Source organism: Suricata suricatta, chromosome 6 (genome assembly GCF_006229205.1).
Source record: "Suricata suricatta isolate VVHF042 chromosome 6, meerkat_22Aug2017_6uvM2_HiC, whole genome shotgun sequence".
NCBI lineage: Eukaryota > Metazoa > Chordata > Mammalia > Carnivora > Herpestidae > Suricata > Suricata suricatta.
In genome coordinates, this window is record NC_043705.1 from 83,312,015 (window position 1) to 83,334,718 (window position 22,704).

Below are 22,704 nucleotides of genomic sequence, written 5' to 3' on the forward strand. Positions count from 1 at the left end.
TCACACACATCTCAGGCAACCCAGGATGATTTTTATTTTCTTGTTATATCCTTCTGTGTTTTCCAAATTTCCAGTAAAAACATTTATCTATAAGCAGTTTTGATGTTTTGGTGTTTTTTTTTATTTTAAAGAGTTAGGATGGTATACAGTTCTTTGATTTGATTGATAAGGGCAAGAGAGATTAATTCATTTGCCCAGAAATCTTAATTTACTAAAAATACTAGGAACAAGACTGTTAAGTCATAACACTCCACAATTATTTATGCTTTCTCTTTTCAAGTTTCTCAATGTTTTTGTATGTCACATCATTTACTCACAAAGATATGCGGTGTTGTATTTTCAAACATCTGATAGAAAAAATCCTTTAAAGTTAACAAAAGAAACCAAACAAGAAAGAACTTATAAGATGCCTAATAGGTCAATAAACAGAAACTGAAAGAAGTCAAACTGAAAATAGGTACTTCCTTCAGGTTCTCATAAAAAATGTTAGCCCTAGAGGTTCATAAACATGGCAGCCATATGCCACACTTCAGAAATATTACTGTCAACACTTTCACTGTTACTATGTTATTTCAGAGTCATAGCTGAAGATACACAAAAATTAATTTTCGTGAAACAAATTTGTAAATCATTATCTCCCTGTTCTATCACCCAATACAAGTTTTAGCCACTGAAATCCTCAGACTCTAAGGCTACAACTTCAAAATGAAGGCTACATCTATATGAATTCTTAAAACCCCAGTACTCTTTATAGTCTTCTAAACATTACAGTGGAGGATCTAAAGGTGGGTACCCAATATTTGGCATTTTGACAGTTACAGTCCAAATAACCAGCTACATGTCTGATCCTAAACCCTAACCTCAAACCCAAATTGGACACAAAACCAGTAAACCAACTGTGTCCTAAGCCACAACATGGATAGAAACACTAAGATACACACATAATTCTGAAGCTATACTAAGTGACCAGCAAAGCAACTAACATCTACAAATAGTTCCATCATCTAGCCATCAAACGGGGTGGAATAGCCAAAGGATCATTAGATAAACACACACACACACACACACACACACACACACACACACACACAAGCATTTTCAAAGTGTGATCCATTAAGGGGTTCACGAGGTCAAAACTGTGTTTGTATTAATAATAAGGTGTTAGTTGCTGGTTTCACTGTGTTGACATCTGCACTGACAGAGGAAATACAATGATGAGGAAAAGGAGGAGGAACATGAAGAAGGAATCAACTGAATTTTTAAAAAGTGAGGAACACTCTGGCAATTCTTCAGGCAATGTGAATAATTCTTATCTGCTTACTAAAATGTGTAATTTAAATAAGGACTGACAGTTTGATCAGACATTTTTCTCTCCCTCACCAATTCTTTGTCCTATGGCCATGACCCTGCAGCATCTTGGACCTTACATGGATTCACTTAAGAACATGTGGCAGGGGCGCCTGGGTGGCTCAGTCGGTTAAGCCTCCAACTTCGGCTCAGGTCAGATCTCACGTTCGTGGGTTCAAGCCCCGTGTCAGGCTCTGTGCTGACAGCTAGCTCAGAGCCTGGAGCCTGCTTCCAGTTCTGTGTCTCCTTCTCTCTCTCCCCCTCCCCCTCTCATGCTGTGTCTCTCTCTGTATCAAAAATAAATAAAACATTAAAAAAAAAGAGCATGTGGTTGCTGTGTTCACTCTGAATATGCTTTTGGACCTTCATATGACTTTTAATTATTCATTTTGCAAGCAGCTGCTCTTCCTCCCTTTTGCTGCCTAAGCTTTGGGTCTCCTTTCAGAGTTACCTGTGGAATAGAGTAAGCAACAGAAAGACTAAAGTAGTTGCAATTTAGAGAAAAGTCTGAGTCTAAGAAGCTGAGCAACCACAGTCTTAGTCACAAATCAGAGTGGCTCACAGCCAAAAGCTGCTTCCACTCCCCGGCCCCCAGCACTTGGCAGAAGTCCAGGATCATGACCACTCTACGCTAGCTAGCCACCCAGCCGTAGGTGCCCTGCTTCAATCCCTTCAAACCCAACTTCACTCTTGCTGCCAGATGCAGCTTCCCCGTGCCCGATCATCACACCTGTCCTGACAAAACCCATCAAGGGCTCCCAGTACGTATCACATCTGTACTATTTAGGCTGGCATGTGAAGGTCTCCGCTTTGTGGCTCAACTGATGCTCCCATGTTTATCTTCCCATATGCCCTTATGTTCAACAAACCACAATATTCGATATAAGCTAATACAGGCCACTTTTTACCCCCTTTACTCATGTCCCTCCCTCCATATGAACTGCCATCCTCACTCCAGTCTCTGCCTATTGAAAGGATTGTCCAGCCTTCAAGGTCTTCCTCAAGTCACCTCCATCATGAAACCTTCTGAGCAACATCCCACCTTGTCCATTATCACATTGGGCCTGTATTAGAAGCATCGCCTTACTGTCACCTCGAAAGCCATGGCTTTCCTGTTTTATTTCTCTTTACATGCTAATGACAGACAGTCCTCTCAAATTGCTTTAAAAATCATTTTCAGATATGATGCTCAAAACTGATGTGCCCAAATCCTACTTTATGGGAAGCCATTTTGTTAGAAAATAAGATTTAAAAACACAGTAGATCTGAATGTTTCTTGGCTACAGACAAAACCTAAAACAGCCGGGAAGTCCCACGAGTCACCCTGCAGGGCAAGCTGGAGACCAGCTGGAGGAGGCAGGTGTGCGCGTGGAGGTGGGGGTCCGGGTTCCAGGCAGATCTGCACAGCGAGACAGTCTGTGAGGAATGATAGGACACTGACGTTGATGAAACATTCAGGAGTGGAGGCAGAAAACCCACCTCAACAGTGAGCTCCCAAGCATCTATTAGGGATTGCATCTGTCCATTCAGAACCACACATGTGCAAATCAAAAATGTGTTTCAAGGTATCCCCACACAAGCTATTTATCCCCTGTACACAATTGTGCTTGAGCCTCACTTCATTCAAAATGTCCCTAAACACAATATTCATACCACACACACCAGGCCTGATGCTGAGGATTTTTAAATAAAGGTGTGACTAAGACAGGGTCCAAATCCACATAAACAACTGCAGCTGGGTGTGAGGAGGGCTGTTGGGAGACAGGAAGAGCATGCAGAAGATTCTGGGAAGTAACGGGGGAGCCAAGGGGAGAACAGGCTCGTGTCATGGATCCCAACAGAGAAGGAAGTTTCAGTGAAGAAGGAGTAGCAGCAGCTTCAAATGACACCGCGGAGAACCAACCTGGCATCCGGAGGCCCCGTATCATATGGAAGGAACAGGTTCGGAGGGCTGGCAGGTGTGGGGGCCAGACTGAAGCGAGCTGAAGTTTGCCAAAACAGGAATAGAAGGGGATAAGGACATCATTTTATGGGGTTACAAGTGAAGAAAACACTGGGGGTTTCTGGGTTTTGGGGTTTTTTATTGTTTTTTTTTCCACATCAGGCGGTTAATGTGCTAACATCATATGAAGGTTTAAGAGTGGCACATGTCACACGACAGCATGAACACCCAATCATCATACTTATGAACTACAAAAGGTTTTTTTAAAGGATAGAAGAGATCTGACAAAGCCCTGGTACAGGAAGATGGGGCTTGGATTACCGACTGGGCAGAAGAGCCTTAGAAAAGGGCAGGCCCCTCCTCTGAGATGAGGGAGAAAGGAAGCAGGGTGTGAAGACAGGAGGGAAGCCCAGAGCGTTTCTGCAAACTGCTACCAGGTTCTCCTGAGTGACGAGGGCTCCTGTGCTCAGGCTGGCAGCATGGGACACACAGAGTGGAGAGGCAGAAGGTCAGTAACAGCCTCTGTGGGGAAAAGGAAGAGCTACAGAAGACTCAAAGGACTGCTGTGCAGAAATGAGTTCCCAAATGAGATTGGAAAACTATGCTGACATCTGTTGGAAGACAAGCTCTTCTCCAGCAGCAATGGGGTAGGAAGAGCAGAGAATGTATACGGGTTCATATCCAGCATTAGAGCTGGCTGCTCTGGCTGCGGCAGGAAAAGAGAAAATGGAAGCCACAGGAGGAAATGTCCAGGACGGACTGACCAGGGAATCCAAAATTTAGCAGAAAAATAAGTAAAGCCTCGGAAAAGTTGACAAGGGGCGAATGTGTAAGCAGAGAGACTGACATATAAAAATGAACTAGAGAGAGGCCAGGAGGCACCAATCAAAGAGGGATTTATGAGTATAAGATTTTGCAAAGCAGACAAGTTTCAGGTGATGACAAGGTCTAGGGTTTAGCCTCATCTGTGGGCTGCTACAAAGATTAGTGGTCAAGGTCATGGGGTCAAGGCAGCAGTGTGAGGGATGGGAGATAGCATGGCATAGAGCAGTGCTCTCTAACAGAACTTCTGTAGCGATGGAAATATTCTATGCTTATGGGGTCCAGCATAGCAGTCTCTAGCCACATTGGCTATGGTCCACTTAAAATGTGCCAAGCATGACTAAGGAAGTGAGTTTTTATTTACTTAGAGTTCATTTAAACTTAAATAAGAACACAACTGACAGGTGCCATACTAAACAATGAAGATATAGAGTGATGGTTTTCAACTTTGCTCAATGGAATTACCTGGAGAGACTTAAAACATACAGCTACCTGGGTCCCATTGCCCGGAGAATGATTTAATTAGCTGGGCACGTTTCCTAGGCATCAGTATATTTCAAATATCTTTTTCTAATTTAGTTTTGTTTTTGAGAGAGAGAGTATACACGTGAGTGGGGGAGAGGGGCAGAGGGAGGGAGAGAGACACACACAGAAAAATCTTAATCAGGCTCCATACTCAGCAGGGAGACCAACGTGGGGCTTGATCCTACACCCCTGGATTCATGACCAAAGCCAAAATCAAAGAGTTGGATGCTCAACTGACTGAACACCCAAGCACCCCAGCATCAGTATATTTTAAACTTGACCAGGTACAGTCAAGTTTGAGAACCACTGATAGAGTGGTTAAGAACACAGATTCTAGAGCCAGATGACATGAGTTCAAAACCAGACCTGCTGATTTTGACTTCTGTGACTTTGAACAAATAACTTCATCTGTAAAATGGGGATAATGACCTATCTACTTCATAGGGCTACTCTGAAGATTAAATGACATATATAAAAGTGCTTTATAATCATTATTATTCCAAATAGATGCTGGAGGCTGACAGCTCAAGAAGAGAACAGTGGATGAGAGTTGCCGAAGGCCTAAATCTATGCTGGGGGCGGGGGTTGGTACCTGGAAGTCAGGAATTGACAGAGTTGAAGCTAAGAAGTAAGAGAGAATAATAAATAAAGGAAGAGAAACAACCTGGAAGGGGCAGTGATAAATAAGGCAAAGAAATGCAGACCCTATTCCTTGGCAAAGTGGTAAACGATGAAGGAGCAGGAAAAATGTGAGAAGACAAATATCAGGAGAAGGCCAAATTTTAGTTGGGGAAGAGCGTGAAAAAAAGGTTTAAGTCAGTATGACAGAATCCTACCTCTTCCCCCAAAATGTTAACATAAGCTAATTATCAGTCAAGTAATGTTTTTCTTATTTTTCCTTCTGCCATAGAGTTCACCATTTATGAAGACTTCCAGAAAGGACTTCCAATGGTGAAAATACCATTTTATAATTGGGACTCCAAATGAAGAGCCACCTCTGCCCAAATTAACAGTAAATACTTTATGATCCATACTTGATCCAGTTCAAACCTGGCTTCATCAACGTTCAAGTCTTTGCAAACCATATGCCCAGACTCTATAAGCAAACCTGTTTTATTTGTCCTTTTAAGTACATCTTTTTAAGTCTCAGAGAACACTAGTGCCATGAATAAACACAATACTATTACCTTTGAGTAAGAAAAATAATTATTATGGGGGCGCCTGGGTGACTCAGTCAGTTGGGCATCTGACTTCAGCTCAGCTCATGATCTTACGGTTCGTGGGTTCAAGCCCCGCATTGGGCTCTGTGCTGACCACTAGCTCAGAGCCTGGAGTCTGCTTCGGATTCTGTGTCTCCCTCTCTCTCTCTCGGCGTTCCAAACCCAATCCTAACACAACTACAAGCTCTGCAGGGACTACCTTTTACAAAAGCCTACCATGCATGGAGAATCCCACTCGAGGTGTTCCTCCCACAACTACCCACGAGAGATGCTTGTCTCAGGGCTATACTGAGATCTGGTAGCTGGAAACAAAAGCATAACCAATACACATTCTACTTGCTTTGATTCCTTCAGAGAGCAATCCTTACTTTTAAGTTAGAGCTCCACTAAATCCTAGGGACCTAAATACCACTGTCAACCAGTGTAAGTCAAGTTTATTGTGGTCAGGGGATTCATGTTTTGGCCTCTTCCATCTCACAGTGAACCCAAAAAAGCCATGGACCCACCATATGGTTATTCTGTAGTTTCTCAATGCATTCGTGGAGTGAACTTACTTAACTCCTGGGAGAATTCCCACAATGGCTTTCTGTATGGGAGATGGGCAATTATGATAAGAATGACCAACTGAAACATTCTGAACTTCCCTCCTTACCAGGACAGTAAATCAAAAGAAATGCCACATCCATGGAGAAACTGTAGACATTAATACTGATAAGGGAGCACAAGGCAAGCTGACACCCTGCAAACAAAACAACCCCCAACAAAGTGGGATGTGTGTGATGTTCCTCAGGCACCCCTGGCTGCCCAGGAACAAAGAAAAGGACAGAAGACAAATGGTTAAACTGATAGAGTCTTGTCAGTTTACAAATATTTTAGTAATATTACAAGAAAAAGGAGATCTGATCAATAGTCTAATCTCTAGGAAATTCCTACTGTCTTAATGATAATGCTTTGCTAGAGGGAAAAAACAACCTTAGTTTGACAATAGCTGGGCCTCAGGAACCTGTGTCATCTTTAGCATATGGAAATCCTTTAAGAAACTTCCTCTTGACTTTTATCTCCCCCAACTCCACAGGATATAATCCATCACTCTTCACGACCCCAGTGCAGCTCTTCCTGCCCACAGGTCCTGTCCTCGTGCGTTAACCAAAATTACCTTTTTGCACCAAAGATGCCTTCAAGAATTCTTTCTTGGCCGTCAACTCTCAACCCCCATTAGCACTCCAAAACCTCATCAATACCACCACCAAAAGCTTGACATTTTTAAGAAAAGAGAATTCCTATCACATTCCTATTTAATTCACCTTTTTTTGGTCTGGGCAGAAAGCAGGTAGATCTTGGAAAATGGCCCTGGGTTATCCTAAATCCAGTCAGGCAGTGGCTCCAGTGTGGCTGATTTACCAAATTAGGTACTTTTCTGGAACACATCTAGCACCTGACACCTGATATGAAGCTGCTAATCTGGAAAACGCTTTACCAATATGTAAGGAACACACAAAGCCATTTGCTTTTATTTTGCAAGGTCAAGAACACGCTTTCACATTCTTGCCTGAGGGCTGTAACAACTCTCGTCTCAGCTATAATCTCATTTACAGAGCTGTTGCTAGTCCTCACATCCCACAGACCATCACACTGCCCCCCTGCATTGATTACATCATGCTGATGGTATCTTATAAATGGGAAGTACAAATCCTTCAGATGTCTTAGTAAGATGCATTCAAGCTTGATGGAGAAAAACAAAATTACGAAGATTCAAAGACTGCAACCTCAGTACAGTTTCTGGGAATCCAGTGTCTGGAATGTATTGGTGTATCCCCTCCAAAGTGAAATGTAAGTTGCTGACCCCTGAACTGGTACCCACTAAAAGAGGTGCATGCTTCATGGGCCTTTTTTGCATTTTAAAGACAATGCAGACCACATTTAACAAGCTGCTAACTCCTTTACTATGGAACCTATAAGACCATCAGTGTTGAGTATGGTCCAGTGCCATAGGTCTGGTGTCAGCACAAACTGCTATGCACTTGAATCTTAGGATACAGCAGATCCGATTCATTGAATCCAATAGGATTCAGAGAATTGCAGCACAAAACTCAGGTTCTGGAACAAAGCCAAGTCCTCTTCTGCAGATAACTGTCCTTTTAAGAAATGACTCCTAGATTGCCACTAGGCCTTGTCAGGGCTTGATTAAAGGTTATTAAGTAACCATGTGACCTGAGCTGCCCGTGGCAATCTAAATGTCATCTGACCCCCCAGGTCATAAGGTTGGGCATGTGAAGAAGCAATCTATTACCAAAAGACAATGGTATGAAAGCAATCAGATTCAAGCAGGTCTACAAGGCACAAGAAGTTCCAAGAGCAGATGGCTCAGACATCTCTAATATCTACTCCTACTGTATTACCACACCTATAGCTTCACAAAGAGTTCCTTATGACCAGCTGACTGGGAGGGAAACTTGGGCATGGTATCCACGCATCAAGCAGAGATGGACTCTGGCAGCCTCACATCCCCAATAAAGAGTGTCCTTAAAATACTTCATGAAGGGAAATCGCTCCAGCAAATAGAACTGTGACCAGTACATGTGCCTGTCCACTCTATCTATACCGAGAAATGGCCAGGATTACAGATCTACATTGACTCATGTGCAAAGGCTAATGGTTAATCTGGACATTCATTCAAGGACTTGGTGGAAAAAACTGTATTTGGAAGAAAGGTTATAAGAAGACCTAGGGGAGGTGCATATGGCTAGACCTTTCAGAATGAGCATAGTGTATGAAAAATATTTTTGTTCCATGTGAATGTATACCAAAGGCTTTCCAATGCAGAAAACCCTCTCAATAACCAGGTGACCAACATTACCAATCTGTGGCTGTCAACCCCTTTCATCAGCCATCCCCATGCATCCTCAATAGACTTCAAGTAGAAGTGACCATGGTGGCAGCAACAGAGGCTATGTATGGATTCAACAACATGGACTTCTCACAAAGGCTAACTGGGCTCCTGTCAATAATGAGTCCCTAACATGCCAACAGCAGAAACCAATCCTCAGTGTCCAAGATGGCAACATTCCCCTGGAGGATCAGACAACCACTTGGTGGCAGAGGGATTACACTGGATCCTTTCCATCAAGGAGGAGGCAATGATTCGTCCTCACTGTACATACCCCACCTACACAACTGTACATACATCATGTACACACACACACCCATGTATTTATTTTTCTTCATTTTTCCTTTATTCATCCTTTTCCAGAAAAATTGATCGTGGTTAACTTTACAGTTTAGTTTCTAGGTTACAGATTATCCTCTGGAATTGTGAATATATTAGAAAAGATAATTTTACCCAGAGGCAAATAAGTAACTGTTACCCAGCAATTAAGTTCTTAACCAGAGATCCTAATGTCCATGGTTAATGGATAAGAACTTAAACACCCTTGCAATCACATGGGGGAAAAAAAAGTCACCCGTTTTGTTGGCAAGTATGTGGAGCAACTGGAATTCTCATATATTGCTAATAGGAGAGTAAACTGGTATATCCACTTTGGACAACTGTTTGGCATTATCTTCTAAAGTTAAACACACATGTACCCTATGATGCAGTCATTCTACTTCTAGCTGTGCATGTAAGAGAAATGAGAGCATATGTCCACAAAAAGACTCAGAATGCCTTAAGAATGCTCAAAATAACTTAATTATAATAGCTAAACATGGTCCATCACCAGTAGAATGGATAAATTGTACTGTATTTATACAAAAGAACAACACACAGAAACCAAAAAAGGGGGGGGGGAAGAACTTCTATGAGCAACAAATAACATGAAAGAATTTCTAAGCATTATGCTAAGCAAAAGAAGCCAGAGAGAAAAAGAAAACATGATGTATTATCCCACTTATACAATGTCATAAACAGGCCAAATTAATGTACAATGCTAAAGGTCAGAACAGTGGTCTCCCTCCAGGTGGGTGAGATGAATGGGAAGGGAGATATTGTTTGAAAAGAGACACAAAGGAGCCTCCTGGGGTACCCAAAATATTCTGTTATCTTGGTCTGGATGGTGTTTACATAATTGTATCTACATGCAAAAATCCATCCAGCTGTATATTTAACAACTGTGTATTTTACCATAGGTTATTAAAATTGTCTTTAAAAGATTTATTAATATGTATGTATTACTTAGGAGAGAATCTAGGAGTTGTTGTGGGGTTTTTTTTTTCCAGTTCTCTAATGGGTCAGTGATCCAACAAAGGTAGAAAACAAAACCCAAAAAACAGATAATTCGTCAAATTTTTGATTGAGAGCCTGCTTAAAAAAAAATTCCATCTTCCTACATAGCCAGAGGCACCCGATCATCTAATACAGCCAATTTCAGTTGCTCTTTATGCTTTCTAATGTTCATATGGCTGGAATAACTTATTAAGTGTTTAATTTGAACCAACTTATTTCTTGCTTCAGTTTCAGGGATAAGTAGGAAAAATGTCCTTGAGAGCCTTGATGAGTTTATGTTAAATTTAAGTCCTATATCATATACTACTTTAAAGTTACCTAAATGCTTATGATACAGCATCTTCACTTTCCATCTTAACATACCAAGTTTCAAATCTCCAAATATAAATTTGAATTCATTACTTAAATGCACATTAAAAAAATAAAATACTTTCACCCAGACTAGAGAACCAATAGAAATCCAAGACATTTATCAAAGTAATTATCAGAGAAAATAAGAGCATCTGATTCTTAAACTGTTTTATTATGTTGACATTTTTTTTCTTCTTTCTTGATAAGCCAACCTATCAAGGTAAACTAATTTAAAATCTTAGGCTTATTGGTAATAACGTACCAAATGGACTAGTTTACCATTAGACTAAGGATCCTGTTTTAGATTTATAAAGCAAACAGACCATTAATTTTAAAAGTCAACCAAAACACTGACCTCAGTTTGCCACGGTTAACGTCAACACTGCTCAAAATTAAACCTTAGGGGACAACAGACAAGTCTTCAACACTCATCTAAAATTTACTAAAGTAATCATTAACAATGGTCTTTACCCCACTCTTCCAAACATTACCCTCCTTAAGACAAGTCGTTATTTCTTAAATAATAAATGTGGTAAGATGATACCAAATCTGAGGGCACATCCCAAATCTGATCTGATGGCTTGGAGGTTTTCAAATAGTAGATGCCTTTGTCTGTATCTTTATTCAATTATTCTTATAGTCTAAAATTTTAAACATTAAGTTTACAGTTTAAAATTAAACTGTCATATAATACAACTGCATGCACATTCAGCCGTTTCTATTCAAATCGCATGCTAGTGTTTTCCCCTACTTCAATCAGACATTCGCTTCACAGCCTAAGTAGTTTCGGTGGTATTTGCGAATTTTCAGAGTGTAACTCTCACAAAGTATTCAATAATGAGATTTACTTTTAAAACAGAACAAATTCTGGGACGCCTGGGTGGCTCAGTCGGTTAAGCGTCTGGCTTCGGCTCAGGGTCATGATCTCATGATTCATGGTTTCGAGCCCCGCATCAGGCTCTGTGCTGACAGCTAGCTCAGAGCCTGGAGCCTGCTTCGGATTCTGTGTCTCCCTCTCTCTCTCTGACCCTCCCCTCCTTGTGCTGTCTCTTTCTGTCTTTAAAATAAATAAAAAACATTTTTAAAATTTTAAAAAATAAAAAACTAAACAGAAATTTAAAAAATAAAAAAGAACAAATTAAGCACAGCTCCAGGAGAGGTAATAAAAAACCTGTGCCAATATTTTTATGCACATTTATTCTATGTAGAACATTTACAATGTTAACATTACATTTACAATGCTTCACTTCCGGTTTTACTGTACTAATCTGGAATTGCTGCTAATACTGTTTAATTTTATTTTTTTACCAATTCTGACATTATTGCCAGATTTCTACTGGACATACACCATGATATAAGCACATTCTTATTAAAAGTAAGACAAGTAACCTGAGAAACTCAAAGCAGGGATGAGGGCAGGGAGGACTTTTTTCATAAGTATTGTTCCAAAAAGGAAATCATAAAGCTTTTCTCCCCAAATTAGTATGTCTGATAAAATGTACCTGATTTCCTAAGAAGCCTTTCTCTCTAAATCCTGACCATGAAGAAATACCTAAACAGTCTCTCACCAGACTTTAAGTAGTTTTTTGTACTAATAATTACTGTAGCAAATAAAAGTGTATTATTTCCCAATTCATAATTCCCATCTGTATGTAAGGTTAGAGCCTCTAAGTCTATTTTCACCTCTTAAGTGGAACATAAACTGCAAAACAAATATTCAATGTGTATATTAAGTCTAAATATAAGTTAATATATACATACTTATATACATAGAACTCTTAGTACCTAAGGTGAGCACACAGTACTACATGCTGAAGTAAAATAAATCTGAGCTAAAGAATTAAGGTAAATATCCAGAAAAACAAAAGATACCTATTTTTAATTTGCAAAGAACCTTGTCTGTCTTCCAGATACTTTATTTCCAGATAAAAATAGAGGATTTTAATAGATTTAAAAGATTCATAAATTCTGTGTTTCACTTTTGGCCTAAATATTATCTTCCTCAAATACTACAGAACATTCCTCAAGTATTACAGAAAAAATTTTATGTAAATATTTTAATAAAGTATTTCTGACTTAATATCAATTCACATAGATATTAAAGACTGACTTTTCAAAATAAATGTTTTTAAATAGATTTAGGTTTACAGGAAAGTTGCAGAGATAAGAGTTCCCAAATCTGGCACAGTTTCCTTTACTGCTAACACCTGACATTACTGTGGCGCATTACTTACAACTGAAGAGTCAACACTTGGACAGTGCTGTGAACAAATCGGACCGTACTGTGAACAAACTTCTACATTTTATTAGGATTTCACCAGTTCTTCCCAATGTCCATGCAGAATACCATACTGCATCTAGTCACTGCATTTCCTTAGCCACCTCTGGTCTCTGACAGTTTCTCAGACTTTCCTTAAGTTGATGCCCTTGACAGTTTTGAGATGTACTAAGTTTAGGAATGTCCCTCAGTTGGAGTTTGTCTTAGGTTTTCTTCCTAAGGCTTTGATTGTGACCTTACTTCCAAATGTTTAACTTAATCACTTCTTTTAAAGTTTTATCTACTTAGGGGATCTCTACACCCCATGTGAGACTTGAGTTCACCACTCTGAGATCAAGCGTCACATGCTCTTCTGACTAAGCCAGCCAGGCGCTCCTTAATAATTTCTGATAGGACAAAGTACATGGCAAAAAATTTGGGCCTTTATCTCCTCATTTATTCAACAACCAAAAACAAACCAAAAAAAGGCATTATTCTGGGAGACAATGCCAGCGGGACAAATCTGGGAAAGACTGACTAAGAGGCAAGGAAGCATTTCAGGAAAACTAGGCAAAAAATAATTGGCCATTTCTTCTGTCCCAGCCACCACCCTGAAGCTAGAGCTCCACTCCAGAAGCCATACTGACCATGGCTGCTTGCCACTCCCTACCTTTACCCCACTCTCTTTTTTACTCCAGTTTTATTCACTATAGTGTATTTGTCCTTTTTTGTATTTGTCTCTCCTCATTTTTAGAAAAAGAAAACAAAGTCACCAGTCAGGTCTCAGCAGGAAACTGCATTATCAACATAAATGGGTTAAACAGTGTAATCACAGAGCTGTCTGTGGAGGTGTAGTCAGGGAAACCAATGTAGCATGGCACAGTACCCTGGGGTTGGCAACAAAGGGGGGCAGTTGAGAGAGCAAAGGGGAGGAAGGCATTGCCAGAACCCACAGAGAACAGTGAATGGGAAAGGGTCACCCAACAGGAGATTGGGGGAATGGATATTCCACCCCACTCCCTCCTGCCCGCCAACCCCACTAGTCCCTTCTAACAGTCAAAGTTCCAAAAAAAAAAAAAAACCCCAAAACCGATGTCATTCACATAGGTCAGCGTCCCAGACCACCACAGAGCTGGGTAGATTAGGAGGGAGAATAAAAGGTCCAGAGAAGCAAATGAAATACATGCAGTTCAGAAAGGGGAACAAGCCAGCTTCACACCCTTCGCACGGCTATCTGCATTTTGATGCTTGTGTGTCTTATCCCCTAACTGTACTGGGACCTCCTCAGAGGCAGGGATAGTGTTTTACAGATAGTGTCAGAGGTCCTGTGCACAAACCTCCTAGCAGGCACTCAAGGTCTATCTAAAAGAAGAGATGGAACAGGCTCATCTCAGCTACTGGTCAGAATGGAACCTGGGTCTATCATAGTATGACTCTGTGCAGAGAAAACATGACCTTGAGCCTGACCTTGACATCACTAGAAACAGAGCAGGTGAGGCTAGCCTCCCATGTTAAAGTGAGGGCCCATCAGCTAGTACTTGTTCCACAAGTAGAGAGAGACTCCAAGATCTCCTTCAATAGCCAGACTGATCATTCAGCTCAGCCTAATACTCTCATGTCAATGGTGGGGGGGGGGGGGGGGGCTTGTTCACGTGATCATAGGCAAGAGTCTAGGTTCTAACAAGTAAGAACCTAACCCCCGGGATCATCCTGACCAATACTTCATAAGCTCCAGAGCTCAACCTTGAAACTACTCTTCATAGATTCAAAACAAAATAAAACTTCATTTTCATTTCTCTGAATTTCTTCAAATAATTTCTCTTGCTTAAGACCCTGTAAAACCTCTGGTCTCTGAGATCTTTAATGAGGCAATAGTACTTCCACGTTTACACAAACACCTTATCTTCACTTCTCATCCCTCATCACCTACCACTTGTGTACATCTCTAAAGGTCCTCAGCACCATGCAGCCTTGCCCTCCCTTCCTGTCCGGCTTTCCTGCTCTTGCCCTCTCTCTCTGTGGAATTTACACTCCACACTCCACACCTGGCAGGGCTGCACTGCCAGCTCCTCCCAGGACAGAGCTGCCTCCTCATTTCTTCTAACTTCCTCCCCAATCAGCAACCATACTAGGCAACACAGTTTAACTACTTAACAAATTCATGAACTGACTGTGCTATGGACAGATGCCTTCACATTTTATAAAAATGTCATCCCTCTTTTCAGAGATACAGTGAAAATAGGAAAGGCTAAAGGACCACAAGAATGACATTTACATTTCATCATGATTTTGCTGTCAATGAAGTCCCAAGTACCTGTTTTTACAAACCATGAACTGCCTGCTCCAAAGAACCCCAAATACCATCAACCCATAATCAGATCTTCACGAAAGTGTGGCAAGGAGCTATTATATTTACCTTACCAAGAGCACAAAGCAGATGATTTAATTTTGTTATTTATAAAAGGCAATGATTAACAAGTGTATTTAACATATCAAAATGGGTTTGCACAGAGACTACTTTGGGGGGAAATAGCTCATAAAGCTTATGATACAAAAGGATTCAAAAGCAACAAAGAAAGAATGAATCTTTTGTATAGCATTTTGTCTTTTGTTAACCTTATTATTACTCAATGTTACCTTTAAAGATAAGAGACTTCGAAAACAGATTGGTCTTTCAATGTCAAGTCTTCAAACCCATCTCATCTCTCTGCTTCTACTTGTAAAATAGTTCCTATTCCACCTCACCTGACATCTCACAGCAACATGAACTATCTCCATTTGAGGCCATTTCTTCCACAGTAGAGTTGACACTACTCCCTGCCCCGTCCTCTGCTGCCTGACTCATCTGCTGATCCCTCTCCTGTCACCATCCTGTCCCCACTGACCTGTTCTTTCTTTCCAGCCTGTGTATATATAAAACACACACACACACACACACACACACACACGCAGACACACGCAGACACACCTTAGTTACTCAAACACTTCAAACAAACAAACAAACAGTACACACCTCCCTGGCCCCTACCTAAGTCTCTCCAGCTACCACCCACTGCTTTCCTTCCCACTTGACAGAGACTGCTGGTGTTCTGGCCTCTTTCATCTCTACTTCCTGATCCCTTTTTTTGAGCCAAGACCTAGCACCTGCTCTTATGAAGGACACCTGTTTCTTACAGATGCAAAATCCACTGCCGTCATATCAGTACATGTCTTGCTGGACATCCCTGCCACATTTCCTACCATGAACCTCTCCTTCCCCTGACTACTATAGCATTACTCTTGCTTTCCTTCTTCGGAAGCTCCCTGACCATTCCTGCTCACTGTTCTCTCCTGGTGTTTCTCGGCCCACACCTTAAGTATTGCTGTCCCTGTGGTTCTATATTTTGTCACTGCCTCTGCTCACCTGCCTTCTTATCACAGGGCCTCCAGTCCCTTTCCATCCCATCTCCTCCTGTCCTCATTCTCACTCACCCCACACTCTCCTTTAAACAGCCCTATCCACTTCCACGGTTCTCTCACCTTTCACTGAAAACTTCAAAGACTTTCCTCTCGATACCAACATATATCTGGACGGCTGCTTGATGTCCAGTGTTTCAGACTCAACATGAATGCCCCAAGGGCACCCTAGCCACCATGAGTCTTTGAGCAGGCAATCTGAAGTCACCCTGACCTCTTTCTCCTTCCAACATCCAGTCTTCACCAAATCTTGCAAGTTTTATTGACTAAATATTTTATTTATTTATGTTATTTAAATTCAAGTTAGTAACATACAGTGCAGTATTAGTTTCAGGAATCCAGTGATTCACCACTTACATATAACACCCAGTGCTCATCCCAACAAGTGCCCTCTTAATGCCCATCACCCATTTAGCTCATCTCCCCTCCCCTCTAGCAACCCCCAGTTTGCTCTCTGTATCTAACAATCTCTTATAAAACCAGAGAAGGAAGCAAACCAAAGGAGTTCCCTAAATATTTTTAAAACTCAATCCCTTTCTTTCCACACTGACTTCCCCAGTACTAGTTTAAGATATTATCCTTCACCTGGACCCACTACAAAGCCTCCTAACAAAGCTTCCTGTATCTAGTCCAAACTTCCTTAATTTCACTTCCCTGACACAGACCTGTAAGATCTCCTGAAACTACAAATGCTCCTCACTAGCCCAGTCAAAACCCTTAAAAAGCTTTTCCACTAACTTTGCATACCCAGCATAAAGGTTCTCCCCTTCCAGACTCCACATTCCCACCTATTCTATACTCGGTCTTTTCTCTCTAGTAACAGAGAGCTGATACGGTCACCTGCCTGTCTCCCCATGCTATCTCATGCCTCTGTGTCTGCTCATGCTGTTTGATCTTCTTGGAATTCTCCTTAGAACTTTCTTCCCTGAGAGGCATAGTCATTCTTCTGGTCTCAGGAGACCTTTCCTCTAGGAATCTTCCTTTTTGGTCTCATTAAGGGAAATCACCTGGGGGCGCCTGGGTGGCTCAGTATGTTAACCATCTGACTTCAGCTCAGTTCATGATCTCACGGTTCATGGGTTTGAGCCCTGCATCGAGCTCTGTGCTGACATCTCAGAGCCTGGAGCCTGCTTCAGATTCTGTTTCCCTCTCTCTGTCCTTCCCCCACTCACACTCTCTCTCTCAAAAACCTAAACATTAAAAATAAATCTTTTTAAGGCTCTGTGCTGACATCTCAGAGCCTGGAGCCTGCTTCAGATTCTGTTTCCCTCTCTCTGTCCTTCCCCCACTCACACTCTCTCTCTCAAAAACCTAAACATTAAAAATAAATCTTTTTAAGGTGGGGGGTGGGGGGGAAGAAATCACCTGCTACCTCCAACAGACTAAGCTTCTAGGGAGCAGAGACCTACCCTGTCCGTAGCATAGCTGAGGCACAAGAAACACTTACTTAGTTAAAAAAACAAACAAACCAAAAAAACCCACCACACAATAAAAGGAATTTGACTATTTAAACAAAAGTTACAAGATTAAAAGCATTAAACCACTTTAGGGGTAGGGGTGCCTGGGTGGCTCAGTCAGTTAAGTGTCTGACTTAGGCTCAGGTCATGACCTCATGGTTCATGGATTCAAATCCCATGTCGGGCTATGTTTTGACAGCCCAGAGCCCAGAGCCTTCTTGGGATTCTGTGTCTCTCTCTCTCTCTGCCCCTCCCCTGCTCATGCTCTGTCTCAAAACTAAGTAAAACATTAAAAAATTTTAAAAAACATTTTAGGGATATTTTGAATGTCATTTACATTTGCCTTGAATTACTGGTAAATCAAGAGGACCAAAAGAAAAATTCTCAGAAGCTCTGATGAGCCATGGGAATATTATCTTTTCCTTCATTATGATAGCAAATAAAGCAATACTAAAAATCAGGTTAGCATGCTTCGTTTTTTCCACTCCAACAGATTTTCAAAGAAAGGTTATTTTTCTTATAGATGTTCTTGACGAAATAGCTGCAGAGTCAGATCTAGACATGATATTTCTTTAATTAATTAGAAAATCTTATGAATGTAGTTGGGAGTTACATTTAAAATACCTAAAGTCCTGGGTGCCTGTGTGGCTCAGTCTTTAGGCATCTGACTTCAGCTCAGGTCATGATCTCATGGTTTGTGAGTTCAAGTTTCACTTCAGGTGAGCATGAGACCCGCTTTGGGTGAAGCTCCGCTTCTCTCTCTCTCTCTCCTTCTCTCTCTGACCCTTCACTCACTTGTGCCCTCCATCTCCCTCAAAAAAAAAAAAAAAAAAAAAGAAACTGCTATAAGTCTTGCGATTTTATTTTCAAATGGAATGTTTTTACTAAATGATAATTTATGACAACATGTTCCTACTTTAGTGTTAAGAAATATAGCGCCTGAAATCATGTCTGAAAAAAAGCTCAGTAAATTCATTTACGTGTGTCTCAGTACTTGAGAAGTCAAGGTCTCATACTACTTACTTGTATTGACACGGCAGTGCATGCAGACTGTCTACACAGTGGGGGCTCAATGACCACTTACACATATCATGAGCACCCTGTACTATGCTAAGTATCTTTTTTTCATTCATTTACTTAATATTTACAAAATTCTTAAGATAGTTGTTTTATCTACACTGAATGGCTAAAGAAATATTGTGTAACTGAATAAGTATTGAGAGGTCACCAGCCTGCTACTGGAATTTGCTGGGAGGCAGCAGAAATGCTACAAGGGAAATGGGTAGCCTGTCATCTGGGAGTTCACATCGTGCAGGAAAGAACAAGAGGACACCGGAGCTCAGACCCCTTGGCTCCACGTTAGCCTGAAGCAAAAGCCGCTGATACTAAAGGCTCTCTGGCCTCTGGGTTCTGAAGAGCCCCAGGGCCCCTGCTCGGGCTCCCTGCCAGCTCTTGGTGTAGGTCTCCTGAACTGCTTCTGCCTCTGTCCTGGATTCAACCACTTTTGTGCCCCTGCAGAACTGGTAACTTGCCCATCTTTCGGGAATTACCCCAAAGTTTTAATCTGTAAATGGCATTATATATCTTCCTTGAATTTTTAAGGATCATTTTTTTTCTTTAAAAAATTATTATCTCTGTAGCATTTGTCAGCATATGGATGGTAATGGATGTGCTCATTTTACCATATTTATGAGCTGTCCTAATCAAAGCAGACATTTGACTGATGATAAACAATCCAGCTGTCAACTTGATCTAGATTAAATAAAAATATTCATTGATCTTAGAAAAAGACTGAGTTTTCAAGTTACAAATCCTCAATTTAAAAGTGAGTTATGTTCCAAAAGTTTGCAAGCTGGCTGTTTAGAACACAGATTTTTTTTTTCCCCTGTCAGAAATGGTTTTATTCATTCATGGAACACCGATCATGTTCTAAGCACTATTTTAAATGTAGATACTGTAATCAATAAAACAGACAAGGTCCCCATCTATTATAATTTCTGTAATTTAGGAAAACTTTGTATAAGCAAAACATATTTTGTGTGTGTTTACATAGTAAGACTTTACTCACACCCTAGCAGCCATTTGTTAGCACTTCAAGTACCGTTATCAGTTCACACTCCTGCTTAGCACTTTCAATATCACTATTTTAAAACACAACAAAAGGTCTGTTAATTAGCAAAGGAATTTTTAAAAATATTTTTGAGAGAGAGCATGCACAAGTGGGGGTGAGGGGCAGAGAGAGGGGGAAAGAAAGACTCTCAATCAGGCTCCACACTCAGCATGAAGCCCGATGCAGGGCTCGACCTCACAACCCTGTGATCATGACCCAAGCCAAAATCAAGAGTCAGGTCCTGACCATCTGACCCACGCAGGTGCCCTGAGCAAAGAGATTGTTAAAAATAACTCTCATTTGTGAAGATAACGTAGTTGGTTAAGACTGTACAAACTCCATGTATACAAGACAAAGACATAAAATATCTGGTGAGACCAAAAGCCTGACCACCTGCAATGTGCTGCTCAAGATCTGGAACCTCTAAACTGTGCTTCTCTCCACTCCTCGCAGACTCTGTTGTGTAAGTCACAGACAGCCGGGCGGTCTGTCATCAGGACATTATCACATTTGTAAGGAAATCAGAAGAATGGTCAGGAAAGGCCCTTTCAGGAAAGGAAATATACCTGAGTTGAGTACGCACTGCTCATGAGAGGAGAACTCTCCAGGCATAAGGAACTACAAGTTCAAAGACAGGGAAGTGAAAAAGAATAGGACGCATTTGGAAACAAAAGACCCATGTGGCTGAGGATGGTGTACAGAATGGAACAGCCCAAGATGGGACTGGAAAGAACAAGAAAGAGACAGACTGTATCTTATGTCTCTTAGAGGTCTTGGTAGGTCAGAGCCAGGAGTATGGACTTTATTCCAAGTATAATGGAAGTCACCGAAGAATTTTAAAAAGCTGTCAGACTCCAATTCACACGTTGCGAATATTAAGAAGCTGCCAGACTCTAATTCACATGTTATGTAAAAATAAAAAAAAATTTTTTAAATCACTCTGGTTACTAAGTAGAGAAATGAACTGTAATGGTCAAGGAAGTGAGCAGGGGAGACAAGTAGGAGATTATTACAGCAGTTCAGGTCAGAAGGTCAGAGACGATGGCACCTGACAGAGGGGTAGAAGTGGAGGTGGGGGCAGGTGGGCAGATATTTTGGAGATATAAGTGACAGGACTTGGCAGCCCGCAGTTGCCCACTAAGCCTTAAAATAAATAACTGACAAAACACCAATACTGCTAAGCTGCTCTTTTCTGGAGCTATACAGAGCTGAACAACAAGGAATAATGATGTCTGTTCCCAAAAATACGTATGCAGATATAAACTCAGTGCCCCAACACAGACATACCCACAGCGCAGGCTGAGGGACACACTCAGGGACGCCTGCTCCGTCATCTGCCCAACAAAGGAGGGGGAGCAAGGTGCCCCTACTCCCTGTCCCTTGGCCTGGGACAAACATTAGTCAGGTCCTGGACAGTGAAGGGTAAGGGCTGATAGGACCAGTATGTCCAGAATCTCCACAGGCCAGCTCCCTGTCACCACAGTCCCCTTTTCTTTACTCCTGAGATCCCATGAGCCAATTCACATGCTTCCCTTTCTACTGCCATCAAGGGCTGTCTGATGTGGCTGCTTTTCCCTGTTGCCTAATCGGGAACTGAATTTCTTTTCCTATATGTCAGTTGTACAGAAGTGGGGGGCACCTATATTTTATGTCCATTTAAAATAAAAATAGCAGGGCACTTGGGAGGCTCAGTCAGTTAAGCGTCTGACTTCAGTTTGGGTCACGATCTCATGGTTCTTGGATTTGGGCCCCATGTCAGGCTCTGCACTATCAGCACAGAGCCTGCTTGAGATTTCTCCCACCTCTCTCTCTGCCCCTCCATGGCTCGTGCTTTCTCTCAAAATAAGTAAATAAACTTAAAAAACTTTCATTAATAAAATAAAAATAGCTACTTTATTAAGCACTTGATGTTATAGGCCATGTTAATCTGATTTTTTTTTAAATTTTTTTAATTATTTCTCCTTGAGAGAGAGAAAGAGAACATTAGCAGGGAAGGGGCAGAGAGAGAGAGAGAAGGAGACAGAAGCAAGCTCCAGGCTCCGAGCTGTCAGCATAGAGTCCAATGCGGAGCTCGAACCCACAAACTATGAGATCATGACCTGAGCTGAAATCGGACACTTAACCAACTGGGCTCCCCAGGCACCCCATGTTAATCTGATTTTCTGAAGGTGATTCAAAAATTCCTGAAAATAGTTAAAACTCTGACTTTCAGAACAAGGCTTTTTAAAAATTTGGAAACCACAGCGTAATGTTCAACATTCAGGTTTTTTTCCTCTGTAGAGTGGTGGCTTTCAATGAGAGTTTTAGAGCTTCCAATGTATTAACTCATTTAATCTTCATACAAATCTTATTCCCATTTTATTCAAGGAGAAACCAAGATAGAAAGAAGGGAAGTAACTTGCCCAGCTTAAGCTGCAGAGCCAGGACCAGAACCCAGGTGGTCTGGTCTGTCTCAGTCTCCAGGCTCTTACCACCTGAGCTACTCTGATTCTTGAGTGCAGCTTCCAAGCCCTGTGTTTCAGGAATAAAATCAAACAACTGCAGTCAACCACCACAGAAAGGAAAGGTCTACAATTCCATTCAAAGAGAGCATCCAGCTTTTACATTTTAATGGAGAAAAGCCTTGTGAATGTTTATATGGTTCCCATAGAGCTGAAATTACAGGAGTTTGTTTGCATCAAGTTTTGGATCACCTCCAGAAAATCAGATTACCATGTGACGAAGAGAAAACATCCATTTTTCATTTATTATGTGGTAAAAGAGAGCAACTCATGTACACACTTGTCAGCTCTGCCAGAGTGCAACCCCACAGGGTAGGAAGCACCCATCTTGTGAGAAAATGTTCCAGAAAGGGAATCATTAGTGTGGAAGGAGTGCTCAATTCAGAAAGAAATGGCATTCTTCAAAGGTCAGAAGCACCCCCATGGAATAACTCAGGTCCCCAGCAAGACTATTTGAACTGGTGTGACCAATTGTAGCCTTCAAGAAAGGAGTT

The 22,704-nt window shown here is 41.3% G+C and overlaps 1 protein-coding gene and 1 non-coding gene across 7 annotated transcripts in view; both read right to left on the minus strand.

The window, feature by feature from the left end:
• The window catches only part of EPB41L4A (erythrocyte membrane protein band 4.1 like 4A), a 250,929-nt gene that overhangs the window by 187,091 nt on the left and 41,134 nt on the right, over window positions 1-22,704 (minus strand). The window lies entirely within an intron of this gene.
• Window positions 3,446-3,549, minus strand: LOC115295119. The gene has a single exon (XR_003910343.1). It is a non-coding gene; the product is annotated as a small nucleolar RNA U13 (small nucleolar RNA).